Source organism: Erithacus rubecula (genome assembly GCF_903797595.1).
Source record: "Erithacus rubecula genome assembly, chromosome: 1".
Classification (NCBI taxonomy): Eukaryota; Metazoa; Chordata; class Aves; order Passeriformes; family Muscicapidae; genus Erithacus; species Erithacus rubecula.
In genome coordinates, this window is record NC_136658.1 from 19,090,746 (window position 1) to 19,111,997 (window position 21,252).

At 39.0% G+C, this 21,252-nt stretch overlaps 3 protein-coding genes across 5 annotated transcripts in view; 2 read left to right on the forward strand and 1 right to left on the reverse strand.

Moving 5' to 3' along the window:
- CMSS1 (cms1 ribosomal small subunit homolog) overlaps positions 1–21,252 on the forward strand; it is a 218,045-nt gene that overhangs the window by 147,457 nt on the left and 49,336 nt on the right. The window lies entirely within an intron of this gene.
- Positions 1–21,252, reverse strand: part of FILIP1L (filamin A interacting protein 1 like) — a 183,902-nt gene that overhangs the window by 144,175 nt on the left and 18,475 nt on the right. The gene's annotated exons all lie outside the window — the stretch shown is intronic.
- Positions 19,571–21,252, forward strand: part of COL8A1 (collagen type VIII alpha 1 chain) — a 386,313-nt gene continuing 384,631 nt past the window's right edge. Inside the window, exon 1 of the mRNA XM_079309848.1 lies at positions 19,571–19,575. The gene's annotated coding sequence lies outside the window, so the exon portion shown is untranslated. The remainder of the gene's footprint in view (positions 19,576–21,252) is intronic.

Sequence of the window (21,252 nt, forward strand, 5' to 3'; positions counted from 1 at the left end):
GCTTTTTCCAGTTGCCAGGGGCTGTGATCTCATAACCTAAAGATGGAGAGATGTTCGTTCCTTGCTGTGCTTGACGTGGAGGCCTGAAAATCCTGTGCTCCTTTAGGCATTTTAGGGTTCTCAGTGTGTTACAGGGACTTTATTTCCCAGCTTTCCTGACACTTAACTGTGTGATCAGGTAAATATTACAGGGTGTCCACAGACAAAAAGTACAGTACCCCTAAAAGACAGTGGAAAGAAATGGACCTGAAGTTAGGTCTGATTCTCTTGCCCCTTTGTCAGAGGTCATTATGTATTTAACAGTTTGTGATAGCTAAAATGTTGCCCTTCTAATCTTGATTTTTCACTAAATTTTAAGAGAATTGCCAGGATTACCATCTTGGGTTTGATTTGGGGGTTATAGTCTCAACGCTAATGATTACAATAAAGTAGGATCCTCAACTTCAGATCACTGCTTGATGTCCTCTTATCCTGGAAATTAAATTATGCTGATTTAAATGTCTGTATCCATTGTCTTTCCAAATCATACACAGCTTGGTTTTAAAGATAAATGCTTGCCATTTTGGGACAGACTGTGTGCTAGGTTTAAGTTCACTTAGCAAAGCTTTTTTATTGGAGTGGCTCATATAACTTGTTAACATGCAAGAAATTATTAAGCTTTCACTTCCTCCACTCCCATTTCCTGTTTGGATGTTGAAAGGAAGCCCTGATTGCTAATTTGTGATTAGCCAGCAACCCAGAATGAACTTAATCCTGTGGGTTTGTGTGGTGCTTGCCTATGCAGATACAGCCTCACTCAAGAGTGGGATTGCTGCAACTCACATTTCATGGAGAGAGCTGTAAACAATCTGCTCTTCTTTCCGTGAATTCATGGCCTGCCTTCTGAGAACAGAGGTAATGCCAGAGCTTGGGAGATGACCCTAAAAATGTGGATGCTGCAGGAGAGCAGGGACACATGAGGGTGTTTATCCAGTCTTGCTTGCCCAGGAGGTGGCACTGTGCAATAGTGGGATTTTTACCTGCAGCGTTTGTCTGACCCAACTGTGATTGTTTGAGACATGACAGATGAGTGAAGTTCCTTAGTCAGTAAAACCAGAATGAATTGTATTTCTTTTAGGATGCCTCAGCTCTCTCCTCTGTGAAATACATTGTACTATCTGATTTGTGCTCCTGCATTAGGGAACTGACCTTTGTATGTAGTTCTGTGCAGTCAGGATTAGAACTGGGTTTGTGGGTGACATTGTGCTGGCCACAAAAGAAGTGGTGATGTCTTTGCAGCATCTTTATTTCTGAGGCTTTTGTGCAATTCCTTTGTGTCCCCCTTGATATTTCCCAGACCGACTGACAAAGCAGCTGAAACGAAGAGCTGTATACAGGTAGCATGTGCTAGAAAACTAGAAAGTTTTGAGGAGTCCCTGTGGAATCTCTCTGTCTTGCATGCACTGTGCTATGCTCCTGTTAGAGTACTGGTTGCTCTGGTTTAGTGCTTGTGTATCAGACAGGGCTTTTTAAGGGATCTCTGACTCCACCTGCAAGTCCCTGACCTGATTTGTGCTGCCAAATGCAGGCAACACAACTGAGATAAATCTAGAAAATCTTCAGGTCTTTCATTTTTATAATGGTGATAAGCTGAGACCATTTTCATTTCTCTCTCCGATAACAGCCTGAGATTAGGAGCACGTAGGGATCTGTGGGGTAATTCTGATTTTGTAATGGATATACTACTTTACAAAATCTTAGGCATGTTTATTAACCTTCTTTTAATTCTCAGAAAGGTGAAAAGGGGTAATGCTTTCATAACACAAGAAATACAAGAACAAATTTGTAACACAATGTAACAAATATGTTCACAATATACCTTGGAGCTAGAAATGTTACGGGAATGCAAAATACTTTTGTTATTATTAATCAAATCTTAAGTGGCCTATACGTCTATAACAAAGGCCTCTTAGCAAACACATCCTTTGAAATAGCCTGACCCTTTCCACTTTTTCAGAGATGTTAATAGTTTCCTGGCTCTGTGTTTTAGGAAATGTCGTCATAGTCTGGAGGAACCAATAAAAACATAAGTCACCTATTTTGTCTGATCGTTTTACGCCAGGATATTTGAGGCTGGAAGCTGTGGAGGGGTAGGAGGAAACTGCTTTGTTTGTGTGGGTGGAAGACGTAGAGGATTTAACACTGCTTTAGTATAACTTCATGTATTAGGACTCTAGAACTGTGTGAAAAATAATATTTTTTGAGTTCATAGTCAGAGGCTTTAGGTAGTTTTTGTACCTATTTAATGAATTTTTTCTCCTTCCTATGCTATTTATTGTTTCAATGTCTGATGAAAGAGATGTTGTATTTAGTTAAGAGTATTCTGTTACTTTTAGGCTTTCATTGTCCTTTAATAAAGAGGTAATAGCTCTAAAAAATGGCAGTGCCTTAAAGCAAATGTTGGTAGCTGATTATGGAAATGTGATTGGTGGGACAATAGCTTCTTTGGTATGGTCAAAGGAGACCATTTCCTACAAGCAGAAAATGTAATTACTTAAGTTAAAGAACAACTACTGTATGAAATCTTAGTACAAAGCATCATTACATGACATTGTGAAAAGCAAACCACGACTGTCTGCAACAGGCATCCAGTGACACTTTGTTCTCCATTATAAATGTCAGCATTTACAGTGGGACAAACCCTGCCATACTTCCATGGTTTTGATTCTCTCCCTTCTGAGGCAAAGCTTCCAGCAAGCTTGTTAGTTCTGACTGTGATCTCTTGGCTGTGGAGAGCAGATATGCATTGCAGTTTTTCCCCTACTGTGCTATTGTCTACCACAAACTTCACACAACCCCTCAGAGGTAACATCTCTGTTACTGTTGATTTACACTTGGTTGCATGGAGCTGAGAAAAGCTGTCCTGACCCCATTTATCCTCTGCCTCTTCCCAGAGCATCCTCCAGAGAGGACCAAAGTTTTTGCCTGTTTTTGGGAAGTCGTGCTCTGTGTTTCCTGTATTCCATCAGTGTTGGAGACCAGTCTAATGTTTGTCAGCAGTCTAGAGAAACTGTAGGATAACACTTACTTCATCCTGCATAGCTGTCTGTACAGAAATGAGCTGTGGCACCAAAAGAGACAGCCACCACTGCAAGCTGCACCATAATGCATTATGTGGACTCTTCTCCTCACCTGCCCCCCAAAGCAGAAAATCAAACATGATTTCTTTTCAGTTTCTGTTGTAGCCTCAAACAGAAGTATGTGCAGCTGTCAGTGGTTCACTTAGAGTTCAAACCATGTTCAGGCTGCAGTTCAGGGTCTGCAAACCCACATTAAAATGTACTTTGAGATTTCAGAGATGCAAAAGAAGGACAAAGATACCAATTTACCCTAATAAGAGTCCAGTCCAAAAGGGAAATTGCTGCTGATCTAATGCATGTGTGTTTCATGAATCCAACAAGGGGTTATCTCAAGACTTATACAAGAAGCCAACAAATGAACCCCACAAATGAACCTTTTTGTTAACTCTCACCAGACATCTGCCTTTACGTTTTTGGACTCTTTTCTCACCACCTTTCAATTTAATGTGCTGAATGCTGGTTCTTATCCTTTTTCAAGCTGAGTGTGCATCAGCCCTGTGGCAAAGAGACTGTGTCCTGTTACCTTCCACTCATGACAGCTGCTAGGAATGTTGCCACAGCAGAGGCATCCTCTTTGTACCTGTCAGTATGGCTTATCCCTCTTGTGTATGTTTTAGCAGGTCAGGCTTAGAATTGTTGCTGTGACCTATGCCATGAGATGTCCCTTTCACATTCCTTCTTATGATGGAGCTGGATCTGTGTGTGGAGGTGTCCCTGGAGTGTCAATATCCCTGACCACTTAGTGATACCAGGGTCACTGCTCTGTCCCAGAGCACAACATGCAGGCAACAGCCAAGCTGAGACAATTTCTTTCCCAAGTGACACCACTGGAGACCTGAAGAGATGTACATTGAATAGGATGTGTAGGTGAAGGTGTGAGTACAACGTTGTTATTGTTGTTGCTTGTTCCCACAACAAATTCAGAACCAAGTGCCTATGTCAGATGCTCCTACCAACTTCCTGGGGGCTCTGGGGTAGACAAGTCTCTGTTTCTGACTGCTGTCTTCCATGCTTAGATTTCATCTCAGTCATCAAAGGATGTAGGCCCTGATGGGAGAAGCATAGCTTTTTCTCTCATCCCTGTTACTTGCATTTTCAGGGTCTAGGGAAAGTAGAGCTCTTCTCAGTTAAATCCTTAGTTCAGTCATTTGCAAATAGGAGCTTTTTAATTTTTATTGGTGTGTGGTTAGACCATTATGAGCTGTGCATGTATCAATTCTAAAATAAACACCTCTCTCATCCACTAGATGAACTGTGACCTCAGGAAAAACCAGATTTAAAAATAAGACTATATTTTCAATCCTTAGCTTGCACCCCACTCCCCTCAGGCTTTTGTGATGATGACTGGAATTTCTTCATTGACTGCAGGATTTTTTTTCAATAAACAGTGACATTCTCCCAAACCAGAAACTATCTAATCCTACCCAAAGCAATTTAGTGAAAGTGAAACTGTAGAGAAGATGAAGGCAAACTATTTCTTACATTTTTACCATTATTGCTGTGTTCTACCATATGACTTTGCCATAGCAGTCGTGTGAAAATGTGTGACCTGTTCTGTAAATCTGAATATGCTGTGGTCTCTGTGTTTACAGCAGATACAAGGAGAAGGTTTTGTCTTCAGGCATGTCTGTGCAGGGCCTAGAACACTTTTGGCTCTATATAAGAAATAATAATAATAAGGCCAAAACCTCTCTGCCAGCTAGTGAAATGAAAATGCTGTACTTCACAGTTATGTCATTGGAGAATTATATTTCATTAGAGCTGATATTAAAAACCCTGATGTCAGTTGTGAAATGTGGCTGACTTCAAATTTGCAAAGCACATAGGAAATTTTTTCGTAATGTGTTGTCACTTTAGAAGTCTGGCAGTCCTTTAGGTTCACTTATAAAACTTTAAGCTCTCAGAAGGGGAAAACCCCAAGGCTATTTCCCCTAAGCTTTAAAAGCTTTGCTTTTACTAGCAAATGCCATTTTTACAAAGTATATGCAAGTAATGTTCTGGATGCTTCAAACAGCAGCAGCTGTTAGGACTTTCAGGTTGGAGAACTGGATGAAGTAGTCATGAGAAGTAAGTTATTCTAGATGTTTAAATGGGAGCTCTTAGAAAGTCAGTGAACAGGGTAGAGAATAGCAATCCTAACTGTTTCTGGTTTTTAAATGCAAAAACAAGCCTGTTGTTTTGCTGTTTTCCCTTCCCATTTGGTGGCTCACCAGCAATGAGGCTTGTGTTACTGGGAAGGACTGTCTGCACAGCACTTGTGTTGACTTGATTCCAACAGGTCACTGAGCTGCAAAACAGCTTCCATGTTAGTTTTCACAAATTTGTGAAGTACTTGTAAATCCAACTTTTGTGGTAGTCACAGTAAAGACATGAGGGGTATATGTGAGTATATGTATTGGCTCTCATTTTTGCTTGCTAGACAATATTTAAATGTCCAGTGCAGTATGTAAGATTATTTCTGGTACAGTTATATTTATTGTAGGAGATGATAAATGGTACTTGATTCTAGGCAGGATTTTCTGCTTCGGGTTTTTGCTCAGATGTGGAGAACTTGTGAACATACATACATAGTCATTTGCTAATAGAAAAATATATTATGGTTAAACAAGCAAATCCAAACTGTTTGTGGCTTGAAAATTGGATAATGACTAGATGTGTGTGCTTTTCTGAGTGGATACATCCAACTTCACACTGTTCTCCTTATTTAATACTACACTGGGCAATAGCCATCATCTGTTACATCCACCCAGAAACTGTTTTGGTGCTGTACCACCAAATAAGACTGACAGTATCACAGTTCACATTTGGGGGATTTTTCCCTACACTGATTACAATCTCCTTTCTCCACACTGATTTTTTACCAGATTTTTAGGAGTTTACTGTTTTGAGGACTTCTCTCTCTCTTTTGAAATCTGCCAGCAGTGATAAGGGACAATATCTGATACAATTGTAAAACATCCTATGCAAGATTTTCTTTAAGAAGGAGTCTTCAATCAACCAGGTACAACCTTTCTTACAGATCTATCTAATTGTGTATAGGATTTCTTAAAAAATCACTGGAGTTAATGGCATCAAAGTGGTGAATCTTTGTAATGTGAAAGCTGTTTGGTGGACAGACAGGGCTGAAATGCCAGTTAATCCCTGGCTGGGCAGATGCAGCTGTTCTTTTTTTACTTTGTCAGCCTACTTGTATGAGCAGGTCATTGTCTCTTTGGTGAGACAAAGGAGTGGGATGCTTGTGTGTAAGAGTTAGATTAGCCTCTGGGATCAGGGTCTGGTTAAAGGAGTTTGTTTTTATCAGCACATTCTAAGGCAAGTGGAAACTGAGTGGTTTGGATTATGAAAAGTCCTTGAAGTATGCATATGTTGAGCTTGTTAGCTTCATGTACTTGGGGACTGTAAAATCAGTGACAAACCCACCTTTTCATTTTTTTCTTTCTTGATTTTTTTTTTCAGTTGGTTGTTTTGCTTTCTTTTTATTTTGGTAAAAATAGTAAAGGCATTGAAACACTTTCTGGAAACAGAAAACATTCCCAGCTTTTATGGATATGTGGTCAGCCGGCTCTTGCTCGTTCCCTTATAAGCAATATTCTTAACGGGAAGAAGTTGCTACTATTTCAGGTCAGTGTGTGTTTTCTTTTACAGTTGCCATGGCACTGGTAAGACAGATATGTTCTCTAGTTGTTTGTCTTGTTATAAGATGTGAATTTTATTTTCAGCACTGTATTTGCAGCATAATAGCGTGTGCAGTAATTTTCCATACTTCACCAAAGTTGTCCCTGTTGGAGTTACTGCATTCTTTTTTTCTTGTTTGTGGCATAACATTTTACTTGCTCACTTTTGGTGCACTCGAGTCAATAGCTCTCACATACAGCCTTTGAATTTTGGATATTCTATAGCCTAGTGGATACTTAAGGTTAGAGACATTATGTCATGGTTGCAATCTTACATAAACACAAACCAGAGAGCTTAATCTAGTTTCTTACACAGCTCAATAAACTTGGCTATGCTACAGCTTATCTTCTGAGGAGGCACCCAATATTGATTTAAGACTTCAGGTGATGGAGAATCTAACCAAGATTAACTGTAAGTTAGAGCTACTAAATTTTACTGAGCTCTGTCAGTATTTAAAGATGTGGCTTTACTTGAAATCAAATGCAGCAAAACAACAGCAGTGGCAGCCATACCCAAAATCTACCATCTCTCTTTTGTTTTCCTCATGTTTTCTCTTTTTTTAGTGTGATTTTCATCAGACTGATTGGAATCAAATCTCACAATACTCCAGCTTTTACTTATTGTTATTACAGAAATAATTTTAGGGGAATCCATAATGTTGTCAAAGTAAATTTGACAATTTGAAGTATGTTGTCATAACTAGATATTATTCAAGCCGGAGACACGCTGACACTGCAGTTGAGCTGCAGTTTTTCCCTGCGACGTGTTCCTGTTACTTTGATGACACCTGTTGTTGGTTCACTAAGAATCAGCTTTACTGACTGACATGAGTCTGTTTATCACACAGGAAACTGCAGTGAGGTGTCTGCAAGTGTCACAAGGCTCTCTTACTCCTTCCATTCAGGTGGAATATAGTATTGAAGAAAGCCAGAATTTTTATGTTGTTGTGTTATGGTTAGCCAGATCAAGTAAAGCAAACCTGTTTTTGTCTTTGCACCTCTTTGGCCCTGCCTTTTTGGTTTATTTGTTTGGTTGTGGGGGTTTTCTTTAGTTTTTTTTGTTTGGTTGGTTTTTTTTAATAGCTGAAAATGCAGACCAGCTTTTGAGGAAATAGTGAAAGGGAAGAAGCCCATCGCTACCAAAATAAACTTTACTGATACTGAGTCATGAGAGAGTGGTAGACCTGTTCGTCCAGTTTAGTAGCAGTGTATGTAAGAAAAATGTAAAAGCATTTTCTGCTGTCACAGAAAGCTGGGTTTGAGAATAGCAAAAATTCAACCCTTTCAGTTACAGCAGTGACACAGCCAGAGGCTGGTTTAGGGGTGGCACCACTTGTGTATCCTTTTCAGAAGGTATCTGAAGTTTAATTAGGGAAGAAAGATACATAAAATACCCACATGTCTGTTTTAATTGAATTTGCTTCTTCAGTTTAGGGACTTCTGAATTAAAACCAGTTAAAAACAGCTTTCAGCTGTTTCCTTAATCTTGCTGAAGTCATCACTTAGATATAAGGGCAAAGAAATGCTTTGCCAACCAAAGGTATTTACAGAAGAGGGAGCTCGTGATTTCTGTCACAACTGTTTGCATCAGTATGCCCTCATGGCTTGTTTTCTTTTAAGGCTGCAGGAACAGAAGAGACTGTTTTTCCTGTATACATATACAAGAGTTAAGTTTCTAAACCCGAGACATTGGTTTTCTGAGCAACAATATGATCATCTCTTATTCAAACTAGTAGAAACTTGACTGAGAGTAAGAATTGACCCAAAATCAAGTTATAGGAGCATCAGGTGGGTTGCCATGCTCTTTTTGGATGAGCCATTTCTCATCACAGATGTAATCTGAAGATTATTGCCATTGTTTTGTTCTTAAATCATATGCAGTTTATAACCCAGCTTTGGTACCCAATAAGAACATGTGGTCTTGAACCATTTAAAGTTTTCCAGGATTTGGAGTTTATTACTGCTGTAAAAGACTTCCAGAACAGACTTCCTTTAGTTGGTTTTCTGTATTTTTTTTATGCTTATTATTTTGAAATTAATACTCATCGCTGCTATTTCCTGACAGATTATGAAACAGGCTTTCAATCAATCAGTATACTTTTGTTGAGAGAGATCCTTCTTAATTGTCTCTGTTTTCTTTTCTTGGCATATGCATATTCTTTCCATGATACATATTTATATTAAGTGGCATAAAAATGAATAACTCAACTTCTTGAAGATATCTTACAAACAGACTGTGAGTGTATTCAATACAGTTAATGTGCTGGCAATTAAGAGGTTAAGTAAGTTTCCAATTTAAGAATCAAGATGGGAAGGTTGTCTGAAGACACGTGGGGCTGTGTCCTTCCAGGAGCCACAGGTCAGCAGGGTACCCACATGGGATATCCACACAGTACCTGAGCCCTGTGGGGCTTACACAGTTCCATGCTGCTGCTGCTGCTGCTTTTGCTATGGACGACTTGATAGCCCTGTATTCCCAAAACTTGCCTTCTAAACTGTACCTCAAACAAACCACCTTGCTTGATCCTAACACTATAGATAGCATTTAGGACTGTGATGTAACTTTTTAGCAGAATCTGTAGTCAATGGTGGAAATCAAAAGCGCATCAGAGTGCAAAATGTTTTGGCTGCTTAACTTAAATGCTAACGTCAGCTCAGCTGAGCTCCCAGATTCCCATTTGGCAAAAGACAGATTACATAAGCAGCAGTAATTTTCCCCATGCTTGGAAAGAATTGATTGAAATGCTTAGCAACTCCTCACAAGTGCAGTGGACTGCTGGCTGCAGAGCTTGGTCAGAAAGCAAAAATACCTTTTGGCAGGACTATGGTCAGCCAGCCCAGCTCTGCCTGCTCTGCTGGCCACCACTTCTCCTCTTCTCCCAAGACAATGTGCTGGACTAGCTGAAAGCATCCTGTGTGGCAAAGCCAGCTTGGGAGCTCTGGGTGGGGCCAGCCTGAAGGTAGCCACAGTTAGTGTGAATGTTGAATGATGTTTATGGAGTTCTTTGGCTGGTAGTAAACTAAAAGTTTTTTAGAAATCACAGACAAATGCTCATTGCATCTCCTAAAACAAAGAGGACTTGCATTTGGAAAAGTCACCTTTGCATTTGTTGGAAATTTATTTTCATGCTCTCTGTGAGGATTGTTTTGTCTGAAATGAAGTGCCTCTGTTTTGCGCTTCCAATACAGATGCCTTTCATTCTTCTTCTAAATTATACCAAATGCTCAGCTGGAAGAGCAGATGTTCACCAATTACAGAAAAATAAATTAACTGAAAAGGAAAAGAAATCTGGAGGTAAGGCAGGGCATTTTAGTTGCCAGGTCACTCTAGTGTGGGACAATCTGCTACATTTTGTGAGTGCAGACAAAGGCAGACAGAGGATCCCAACTGGCATCCTGCCCTGGGCTCCTCCCAGGCCATCACTGAGGCCATCAGCCCACCAAAGTCCCACCTCTCCAGTCCTAGAGGAGCACAGGGGCACAATGACAGGCAGAAAATTCACTAAAGATACAAAGGAAGGGACACCGAGTCTAGAGTCCTTTCCAGGACTGTCTGAGGAGAGTCTCAGCCCCAGAGTCCAGATATGAAACCCATCAAGATGAGTCAATGCCAGAGCACTTTCTGGAGATATCTGGATATGTGTGTGATGGTCTGTGCCAGCAGTTGGGAGCACTGGGATCCAGAAGTGTGTGTTCCCTACTGAGAACACATTTTCAGCCTTGCTGCTGGTTGCAGCTGGGGCTGTGCAGCCTGTTCTGACAGCATTGTCACATCAGGCCAGTTCCACTTATTCTCCTTGTGAGAGCCACCTAAATTCAAGTAGAAGAGGAACATGCAAGCTGAATTGTTTTAGAGACTGGTAACCATGTCTGTTTTTAGACTTTGTGTGGTACCAGGTGAACAGCAGGAGCTTGAGTTAGTGGTGTGGATAGGCAGTGAAGGAAATTATGTGGCCAAAGTGACTTTTTTGAGCATTGACAAGCACTGAACATCCCACTGTGCTTCCTTGAAGCCTTTTCATTCTTCTATGAAAGGATGACCTTTAGTAACCTTTTTATGCACTGTGCCTTAGAGTTCTGAGTCTTCCTCATAATGTTGTAATCAGTGTCCATAATATTTGGATAGGAGGATTAGTAACACTACATCACAACTTTCCTCTCTTGATGGATACCATAATAAAATTCAATGTAAAAGATGCAAATAAATTCTGACAATAAATTCCAAATACTGTTTTAAAAACAACTTTTTAAAAGGAGTGCTTATTTTACAGCTGGATGCCATCACCTCTTTCCTTTATCATTGGTCAATTTGGCTTGTTTGAATTTGCCTAGTGGCTAGGTTTTATTTATCACTGTTCTTGTAAAACCATCTGTTAATCACAGTTACTTTCCTTTGAATTTTAAAATCTTGCTCGTTTGGATAACCCATATATCATGCATGTTAAAAGTTAAAATTAAAAGCAGTTTCCTTGCCCCAAAACCAGTTCCCTTGCCCCAAAACAAGTTTCTAGCTTGACTTTTTCTCCATATGAAAAACTTGTGGCAGTTCAGTTAGGAAAAAGATGAAAAAAACAGGCTTTTATGGAGAAAAAAAACCTAATTACTCGGGTATCACCAAAGGGGAAATCTGATGAGGCAGCTACAATCTAAATTAGGGTTTGAACAAGCTAGCAGCTGCAGAAGATGGATCAGTTCCTATGTTTTAGTGCAAATAAATGGCCAAGGCTGAAGTTTTATGTCTTTAGCAGAAGACAAAATCCTGAAGAGCTCAATGGAGGAAGTAACAGGGAAGAAGAATGGCTTTCATCATTACTTTAGGAGAAGAAAGCAGCACATCTGCAGCATTGATTTTTAGTGCCATATGAGGTGAACTCACCCGTGCTTGCCTGCTGAGATCACATGAGATGCCTAAGCACCATTTATGATAACACATGATTCTGAGGGCTTTGTGTAAGCTCCTATGTGAGAATCCTTTACTGCCAGTCTGTCTGTTTGATACTATCCTATCAAGTGCTGAAGTTAAATTTGGCTCCTGCTTTTGAAAAGTTTTGATGATGGATTGCCTGGAATCTGTGAGCCATGACCTCCGGAAAAGTGTGATTTTGAAGCCTGTTTTTACATTGATACTAAAACCATTAAATGTGGTAACTGAAGCAGCATTTGTTTTTATTCTAGCAATGGAAGCTGGATTTAGAACACTGTTTTTATAGCAATTAAGAAATCCCTCAAGGAGGAGCCCTACAACATCTTACTTAAAGGGTTAACTCCTTGTTGTGTTAGCTCTCATTTAACTTTGATGATTGTGTGGGTTTGGATTAGCAAGACCACAGTGGCTCCCAGCACCTTCTGGTGCATCAAGTGGCTGGGGAAGGTGTAAGTGCAGAGTAAGGACTCATCTAATGATAGTGCCCACTGCTCCTTAAAACCTGTACTGCTTCTTACAGAAATCTGGCCACTTGGGTTTTTTCAAAGGATAATGTGGCATGTGTGTGCTTTATCCTAATTTTACACATGGTTAACTTCATTTATGCTTTAGTCTTTTATGGTCAGCTTTTCCCAGTTTGCCTGAATTGCATAATTAAAAATTTAGTTTAAACGCTTCTGCACAGTTACCACTTACTAGTACCTAAATTAAACCATGCAGTACATCTGATTGGGGCAAGTTGACTTCTAATATTCTACCAGAAGTGTTTTGCCTTCAGTGTGTTAAAATACGAGAAATTATAAACCTAGTAGCAGTCAATTGGTTTCTTTGTAGTGTACAATTGATATTGATTGTCTCTCCACAAAACAGACACAGCTTTACTGACTTTGAAATAAATTACCCCAGTTTTCAGGGCCAATAACGAAAGTCAAGGAATTCTGTTTTCTTCTGAAAAGCCATAGAAAGAAACATCTAAATGAAACAGCTAAATTAAATATTAGCATCTTTTGGAAGAAAATTACTATTCAAAATCTGCAGAAAAATCTGCAGTTATGGTTACAAGATTATCTAACTAACTTTCATTTATATTTTGCAGATGCATGTAAGGCCTGTTGAGGCAAGTCCAGCCATTGAGTTTCTTGTTTTGGTCATTTTGATTTCAGGGGATTTGGGTCTGTTTTTTAAAAAACTTTGTTAAGTATCAGTATCTTCTCTGAGGAGTTAAGAATTAGCATTCATTAAGTTATACATCTAAAGATGCTAAATCTAAAGATGCTAAATCTAAAGATGCTAGATCTAAAATGCTACTTTACATTTATTAGGAGAAAGAATGACTTAGGTATTTAGAGGAAAAACTACTCAACTGACCACAGAATTTGTGAATTCATTTTCTTTGAGAGAAGTCTGCTATATCTGATGTGGTATGTATTTATATGTGGTGTGTTGTTTTATGATGCTAAGATCTGCTTGTAAAATACCAAGAGAGTGAAAGGTAGAATACTATGTAAGAAGTACCAAAGGATTAATTTTGGAAGAAAAGTTTCAACATTAGGTGCTTGTGAAAATGTAGCAAAAAGCTTTACCTTAATACATATATTAAGGAAGTCTAATGTCAGATTCCTTCTGTGTTTTTTAATAGATAAGTTTCTGTGTCTAGAAAGTAAGTTCTGAATTCCACAAAATCAGTAGGAAGTTTGCCATTGAATTCCATGTGACTAAGATTTGGCTTATGGTGTTTATGGCACTTAGGCTGGATTCCTTTCTTAATCACACTGGAGAAGCTCAAAACCGTTTGCTGGTCACTGTTTGTAATCCACAGTGGTGGGTTACTGTACAGAAAAACCCTCCAAATAGATGAAGTATTTAATAAAGAAAGCTTTGGAAAGGTTGGCTCTGCTGGTGGCAAGTCTCAGCCATCTCATCAGACAAAGAAAGGCAAGGCATTCCTTAATGTAGCACAGAGAAACAGAGAACTTCATTGATCAAAACCAGCTTTTTAAGCTTCAATTGCTTAAGCATAAGTACAAAATATGCTTCAAATTTGCCTGCTTTCCCTTTTCTTGTGGATCAGCAGTGAAGTGTTAGTTCAGATATTTCTAGGAAGACCCAGCTTCATTTCAGATGTTTGTTTTGAGTCTGCTCTGTCCATTCGGACAGGTTTCCATGGGCAGAAGTAGATGAAGCTTCTGCCATTGTGGAAATGCTCCAAGTGGGTCCAACACAGAGGCCATTTCCAACCTAATTATTCCATGATTCTATGGCATTTTGTCAATGTGATAGCCAAAGCAAGCAAGTGGTTATAATTCATCCCTTACACTTTTGGCATTAACTAGGAGAATGGAATTCATAGACCATTAATTATTCTGTTAGATTCTTTCCCAAAGAAAAATTCCCAAATTACAGTAATTTCATGGAAGTATTGCAGCAATGTTTTATAATCAGAAATCTTAATGGCAAGAGGATGAAAATTACTATCTGTATTGGGAATGCATAACAGACCACCAAACATCAAGAAATATCCATAATAGGAGTTTTGGTTTATAGTCAATTGAGTCTGAAGCCAAGAGATCTAACAATCCTGTTACACAACATTCTTACGCATTTTGCTAAGGTTTGATCATTAGACTCCCCATGGATTTTGAAAGAAAGGAAATAAAAAGCCCATGACACTAGTTTTGTTGACCCTCTTCCAACCTGCTAACAGCTCTTGTTATTTTTATTGTTTAGGGAAAAAAAATTGCCTTGAAAGAGCATGGGATTCCAGCTATTCTGCAAAACATAAAAATTCGGAATATTTAAAAGGATGTGAATTACTGGGACTAGAGGCTGTGAAATTTGCACTCTGGTTTTTGAAACAGAGCTTCAGACAGTTGCCAGTGAAATACTTTCAGAAGTGTGCCTTACCTAGAATTGTAAATGAATCTCACAAGGCTTTAAATAACCTGTGTCATAGAGTCCCTGAGGTTACATGTGAGAATACTTCGTAATTCTGTGTTCAATCTACTACATGACTGGCAGAGCTTCAGAAATACAGTACTTTGGAAAATCACATTAAGTATTTTCCCATGCTTCAGTTGACTCTTAAAAATCTTCTGAAACACAAAAGAAATTATTAGTCACTGCAAGAACATGTAATGGATCTAACTGCTGTATTGCTTCATTTTTCACATTTATTGTATTCAGCCATAAACATATGTATTGGCACTCTTTAAAAACTTCATTCAGGATTTCTTTGCACCAACAGAAAAATTCCTTTATAAGTCAAAGGCACAGTAAAGACACCCAGAAGGCTAGCTGAGCTAATAAGGTTGAGGCATGAGAGAGTTGTAAATGATCAGGATCATTCACAAAGGATGGGAAAAGTTGCCAGATGCAGGATGAGAGACAAAGGAGAAAACAAGAACCAGTTTTATACTGGGTTACACAGCGATGCAGAGCAGTACAATTACATATGGTAGATCTATCTTTACTGCTTTTGTGGATGTTTCTCCCATGTCTTCATCATCCTTCTTAACAAAATGGATGGCAATTTACTTCCTTCACAATATCACAGTTTCATCCTGGAGCCTTTTAACTGGATGAACCAACTAAGATGTTTCAGTAGAAAAATGTGAAATATCACATAATTTGAGTTTTTGAAACACGAATGAGACATTTGCCTACCTGGTTCTGAATGTACTTGCCTGTCTTCATGACCTAAAAGTCCTGACATTGTGATGCAAGATGTTTCCAGCCTACAATTTATTTAGGTAAGTGCTGCCTCCTTAGGAAGGCAATTTATTGGTTTTATGTGACAAGCAGGTCAGAGCTGTGTACTGTCTTAGACATAATGAGCTGTGTCTCTGTCACCTCTAAATGAAAGATAGAAAAAACCCACCACATTAACCTGTAGGCTTTCCCTCCCCACCTCTTGTTTGTTCATGGCTAACAGAGGTGGATCTCTACAGCTGTTGCCAAGGAGTGGTCAGAGGGTATTACTGTGAGCCAGCTGTGAAGAGCTCCTCTTTGCTTGCAACGTCAACTCAGTTTGCAAACTTCACCATCTTTTTTTACTGCAAAGGCACCTTAAGGAGATGGAGTTGAAAGGCAAGTTAAAAGTAGAGTGAAGCAGCCCTGTTACAAGTAAATGTTAGCTATACACAAGATTGTTATATATTGTGTGAATGTATTTTTCCTCATCTGAAAGTCTGAATGCAATATTCAAATGAGGTTTGGCCTCAAAATTAAGCAGTTAAACAAAACCAATTGAACTGTACGTCCTTGTCTCTTTTAAGAGAGACCTCCATTTTTCTGTATTTGTATTTAGAATATGTTTTAATGCTTGCATGGATTAAAGTTTTCAGATGGAGGGACTGTCTTACTCCTCTGAATTAAACATTGCATAATGATACTGAGTTGCTCAGAGCTTGTGCACTGAGTAATAGCTGTACTGTTGCTTTGTTCCTGCATAATTATACTCACTTACTTTGCCAGTGGCTACAGAAAAGTTTAGTCCATTTATTTAGATTTTGTCTTTGAGATGTCTGCCATTCCTAATGACTGCATGATTTGTAACTCCACATTCCTCACCACCATGCCAGTAAAGGAAGTGTCATTTCTGGTTTGGGATGAAACTGTTGATTCCAAATGGTTTTATATAGACACATGTATCAAAACAGCTGAAAGAATTCTTTAGACAATCAAGAGTAGGATCTCATGAATTTCCTTTTAATTTAAAAATGAGTGCCCACTTTAGAGCAGTTCCTTTTACTGGACTCTACAAATATAGCCAAAAACTGAGGAGAGCTGTTGAACCTCTCACTATCTATCCTGAAGTTATAAAAAAAATCCAAACCTGTAAATTATTTGGATAATAGAGAGCAGAGGATAATCTTTCCAATTATTTTACATGGGTACTTGGAGTGTTGTAAGAACATTAAGATGGATTAATGTTAAGGGTCACCCAAGAAGGAAAGCTGCTTGAGTTCTATCCCTTAGTGTCCCTGTGCATGGAGAATCCTGCTGGCACTCTCAATCCCTGACACTGTAAGATCAGTACATCATTGGCCATGTAAAACCAGCTCATCACAGGAATTTCTCGTAATAGACTGGCTAATCTTTTAAACTTGGTAAGTCAAACAACTGCAACTCTAAACTATGTTTGGTAGGGAAAAAGCATATTCTCTGTAAAGCAAATCCTAGAAAAAACAGAATATACTAATTGCTCAATATTCTATCCATATGTGGGATAACAATGTTTCCTTAGTCTCAAGCACTGACTATGGTCAGTAGTGCTTGGTGATTAATATCTGTGGGGAGTAGACAGTAGAGGGGCCCTTGGATCCTTACCTGAAAATGCATAATTTTGAGCTGTTTTGCATCTGGAAGGAAGGAAGTTCCAAATTTTTAGATCAACCATATTAGCAAATCTCTCTAGATATATTTTTAGTTCACTGAATGACAGTCAGATTTGGCTGGTGAATAATGTGTTTCCTTCTGCTAAGTGTGTTAGCTGATACTTTATTACAGAATGAAGTGTTTTCTTTCCCATTTTTCTTGCAACTGGCAATGTGTAAAACTTCCAGTTTGCACTTGGCCCCAGAGAAGACTTTCCCCTGCTTTCTCCTCAAATTTCTGTATGTAGCTTGTCAGTAGCCTTTATGGTATTGTGGAAAAGTCACTGTTATTGTGAAAAAATTGAAAAATTGCTTATTCTTGTATAGATTCAAAGTAGCAAATGTTTTCTATTGTCTTCTCAAGAATGAAATTTAATTACTACATGCTACTAGACTTGAGGATCGTCAAGGGAACATTATCTCACTATAAAAATAATTGAAACCTTCTTTCAGGATAATGCAATGTGGCTAATATAAATGTTGGCCACAGGCACTGCATCTGGGGATTTTATGATTGAAGGTATTTTTTGAGTGCCATGTTGTGATCTCACGTCTGTGGGTATAATTCCATTGACTTCAGTTGAAATTGTTCTATTCTCATCTATGAGATCACAGTTCCTCAGACCCAGTTCCTGATATTTTTGTCATGTTTTATGCCCATATCTTAGGACATGAGAATGTAAACGGAGCAACTTCTGAGTACACTGAGTTTTCACAATGGTGCTTTGAGCTAGGTTTGTTTCAGTTATATGTAGAATTATAAAGCCAGGGGGCCTGAGCAGTGAGTTGGCCTTGGGATACCTGTGGAGTGTGTATCTGTTCTCTTGCAGAAATTATTGTAAATGTTTATGGTTTTTAATGTGTTGACTCAAAACCGAGAGGTTTTCCTCTTGGTGCTCTGGTGGTGTACATGTCACTTGACATTCATGTGTCCTATCAGCTTTTAAATAGAATTCCAGATTTTTTATGAATTAGGTATTTCCAGCATCAGGATGATACCCAGATATCAGTGTAGTACAGCTTGCCTACATCAAGAGAATGATTTTTTTTATTAGCTGGGTGTGAGACTTTGGCTGCATTAGATGCAAATTGACCAAAAGTTGTTTTTCTTCATCTTTCTAAGGTCCTAAAACATATGATTTTTTTGGTACTGGAAAAAACAATTACTTTTTTTTTGCCAAAGTCTTGTGTCTATTGTGAAAGGCTGAGTAGAGGTGTGAATTGTGATTGATAAGTACATTAAAATGTACGTGCACCACTTTATATCAGCACTGAGTGTTGTACTTTTAAAATTATTTCTTCCTTGGTTGTTAATTTGCCTCTAAGGGAAGAAAACACAAAAATGTTGATCTCAGAGTAATGAGTCCTCAGCTGCTTGGAACAAATTGCAGCATACTGGAATGGGGAGTGTGAGGGTGAGAGGTATTTAGGGGAGATCACTGTAAACCTGTTTGACCCAAGCAAAAGCCTCTTCCTTGGAATGGTTGCTCTGTGATGTTCTCTTGATATGGTTGTTCTGGTTTAACTTGATCTCAGGGCTAGTTTGGTGGCAGGGGACCAATAGACCAATACAGGATTTGTATTGTTTTTAGTGCAGTCCACATGAGCTTGTCACAGACTGTATGAATGGAGAGCATTGCCAGCTGCCTTCTTCTATGGGTCCTAATGCTGCAGAGGCACCTGTGGTGCCTGTGATTTAAGGCCTAGAGATACTTGAGGTCTTTGAGGTCATCACAGTAGAAAAGAAGTGAAAAGATTTGAATAAAAGAATGTGGCTTGCTGCAGTGATAGGTGTGAAATTCTGGGCCCATCTTCTGCTGTTTTCTGTATTGTTGATGTTTCTCAAACCTTTTGTTTCCCAGTTAATTTCCCTTGAATGTCTGCGGCATGTTAGAAGGATAATCTCCAGTTTAGAGAATATTTAAATGCACACTTAATAGAGTAGATTTCTTTCAAGTATTAAGGGGGAAGTTTGGATGAGACTCATCTCCATGGCACAGACCTCAAAGTGGACAAAGCTGAAATGTTTTGACAGTTCAAGCAGGTTTCTCTCAGCAGAGCATGCATGTAGGATGGTGACATTCAGAGGTGCTCATCAGGATCTTGATTTTCTGCCCACTGAAATGTGTTTTTTGTTTTGGAGGGGTTTTTTTAGTGTTTTTCTTCTACTGGCTCCTCTTGGAATAGATCTGAACCGAACTAATTGTTACTATTCTAATGTAGTGGCCATGTCTCTTGAAGAACATTGGATACCTGCCTCTCTAGTTCTCTCTATACCTTCACAGGTGTACATGTGTACATGAAATACAAGTGAGGATTTTCCTGTGGCCTGTTTCTCCTGTGCTCCTTCACTGGATCAAAGTAGTGCTTTAACCCCAGCATGATTTGTATGTGGGGTTTGTGTTTTAAATTTCTCTGAATAAGTGGTTTTAATTCCTGCTAAATGTTGTTTACTTCCTGCCTATGAATAGTAAAACCTCAATGTCTGTTTTTCATATACTGTTGCAGGAACTTCATGCAATCCTAAGTGGAATGCCCTAGGGAGCAGCAGATGAGGTCAGCCCTGCTGCTTACTTATCTTGGGATTCAGCCCTTCCGCCCTTGTTCTTCAATAGTAACATTCTTGGTTCTAAGCCACTATTGAAAGGTGAAGATCTCATGGAGAGCCAGTATGGTCCACCTGGAAATGATGGTGTTGCTCTGGGGGGCAGGCCTTATTTCAGAGGGGCAGCCATCGTCCTCAGGGGCATTTGGTAACTTCTTGTACTTTGAAGTAAGGGTGAAGAATTTTTTCCTTTGATGAGGATCAGATGAAATTTCAAATATATTCACCTCTTTCAAGTTATGTATTAACCTGTATCTCCATCCTTGATCTATACCATATTGACAGAGCTGAAGAGTGACATGCAGTACTTTGAAGAGCATAATGGCTGAGCAAGCTCTGAGAGAGGGCACCCAGGCACTATTTGAAATGATTGCTTGTGTTTCTGTGCAAGATCTGCCTTGCTTTTTCTGATCCATAACTTTTGAATTTTTTTCTCATGCGATGACTTCATTGTTCTCTATTTATTGCACATCTTAACTGTATTTTAAAAGAATTTGATCTGATGCCAACATCAACATGTCTGAGCAGTTTTGATGCAACTTAGGTAGCTTGAGGCCTGAAGTCATATGGAAAACGTTGCTTTAGGGACTAAAGTCTTAAATATTATACCAGCAGGAGTTTCCGTAGAGATTTCAAGAGAACTGAGCAAGTAATTCTCTAGAGTTGACTGCAATAGCTTTTTTTTTTTTTTTTATCTGCATTATAAACTTTGGGATTAAATGTAGTGGGTTTTTTGGAGCAAGTATATTGGGGATGGGATACGGGGATGAAGTTATTGCAGAGTATTGATTTAGCACAATGCTGAATAACAGATTGCTTAAATTACATTATCACTAGGAGAATGTATTCTGATTCCACTTGCAATTAAGAATACTAATGGTAATAAAAAAAATCTATTTTTCCAGCTAATCCCCATGTTTGTGCTCCCCTATTTTTTCTCTTGAATTCTTTTCTTATGGCTGTTGGCAGATTTCAGATACCACTTGAAAGGAAGTAGCTGACTTTGTTTTAGAAATGATCCTGCACAGTATCTTGTCTGCAGATAACTGGCTCCCTCCATAATGGCAATCTCTTAGTTTCTTGGTACATTCATTGAGACCAGTCTAGCTTCCAGAATTTGTGCTCTTTATTGAGTACTTGAAAGACCCAGTCTAGATAAGTGAGAAGAAGCCTTACTTGAAACAGATTTGTATCCACAGTTTCACCCAATCAGGCAACTGTGAGTGCCGTGGGTACCTCTCAAAGTATCTGGCCTTTCTGGATGGGCAAATCAAAGGAATTGTTACCATGTGTCATATTGGCTGCACACATTTCTTTGCCACGCTGCCTTGGGACCTCACCTTGCTCTGGACCTGAACTTCAAAGAACTGTAAATATTAGAAAGTCTAACATGTCACGAAAAGCCACGTCTGGATACAGAAAATATCTAACTTCATGTTCTTGTGCAGTGTTCAGCATATTTGAGTTCCCAGTGGAATATTTGCATCATCCACATGTAGCTATTGCTTTAGCTTTTTAAAGTCTTGCACAGGGGGATAAGGTGGAGGTGGCAGTG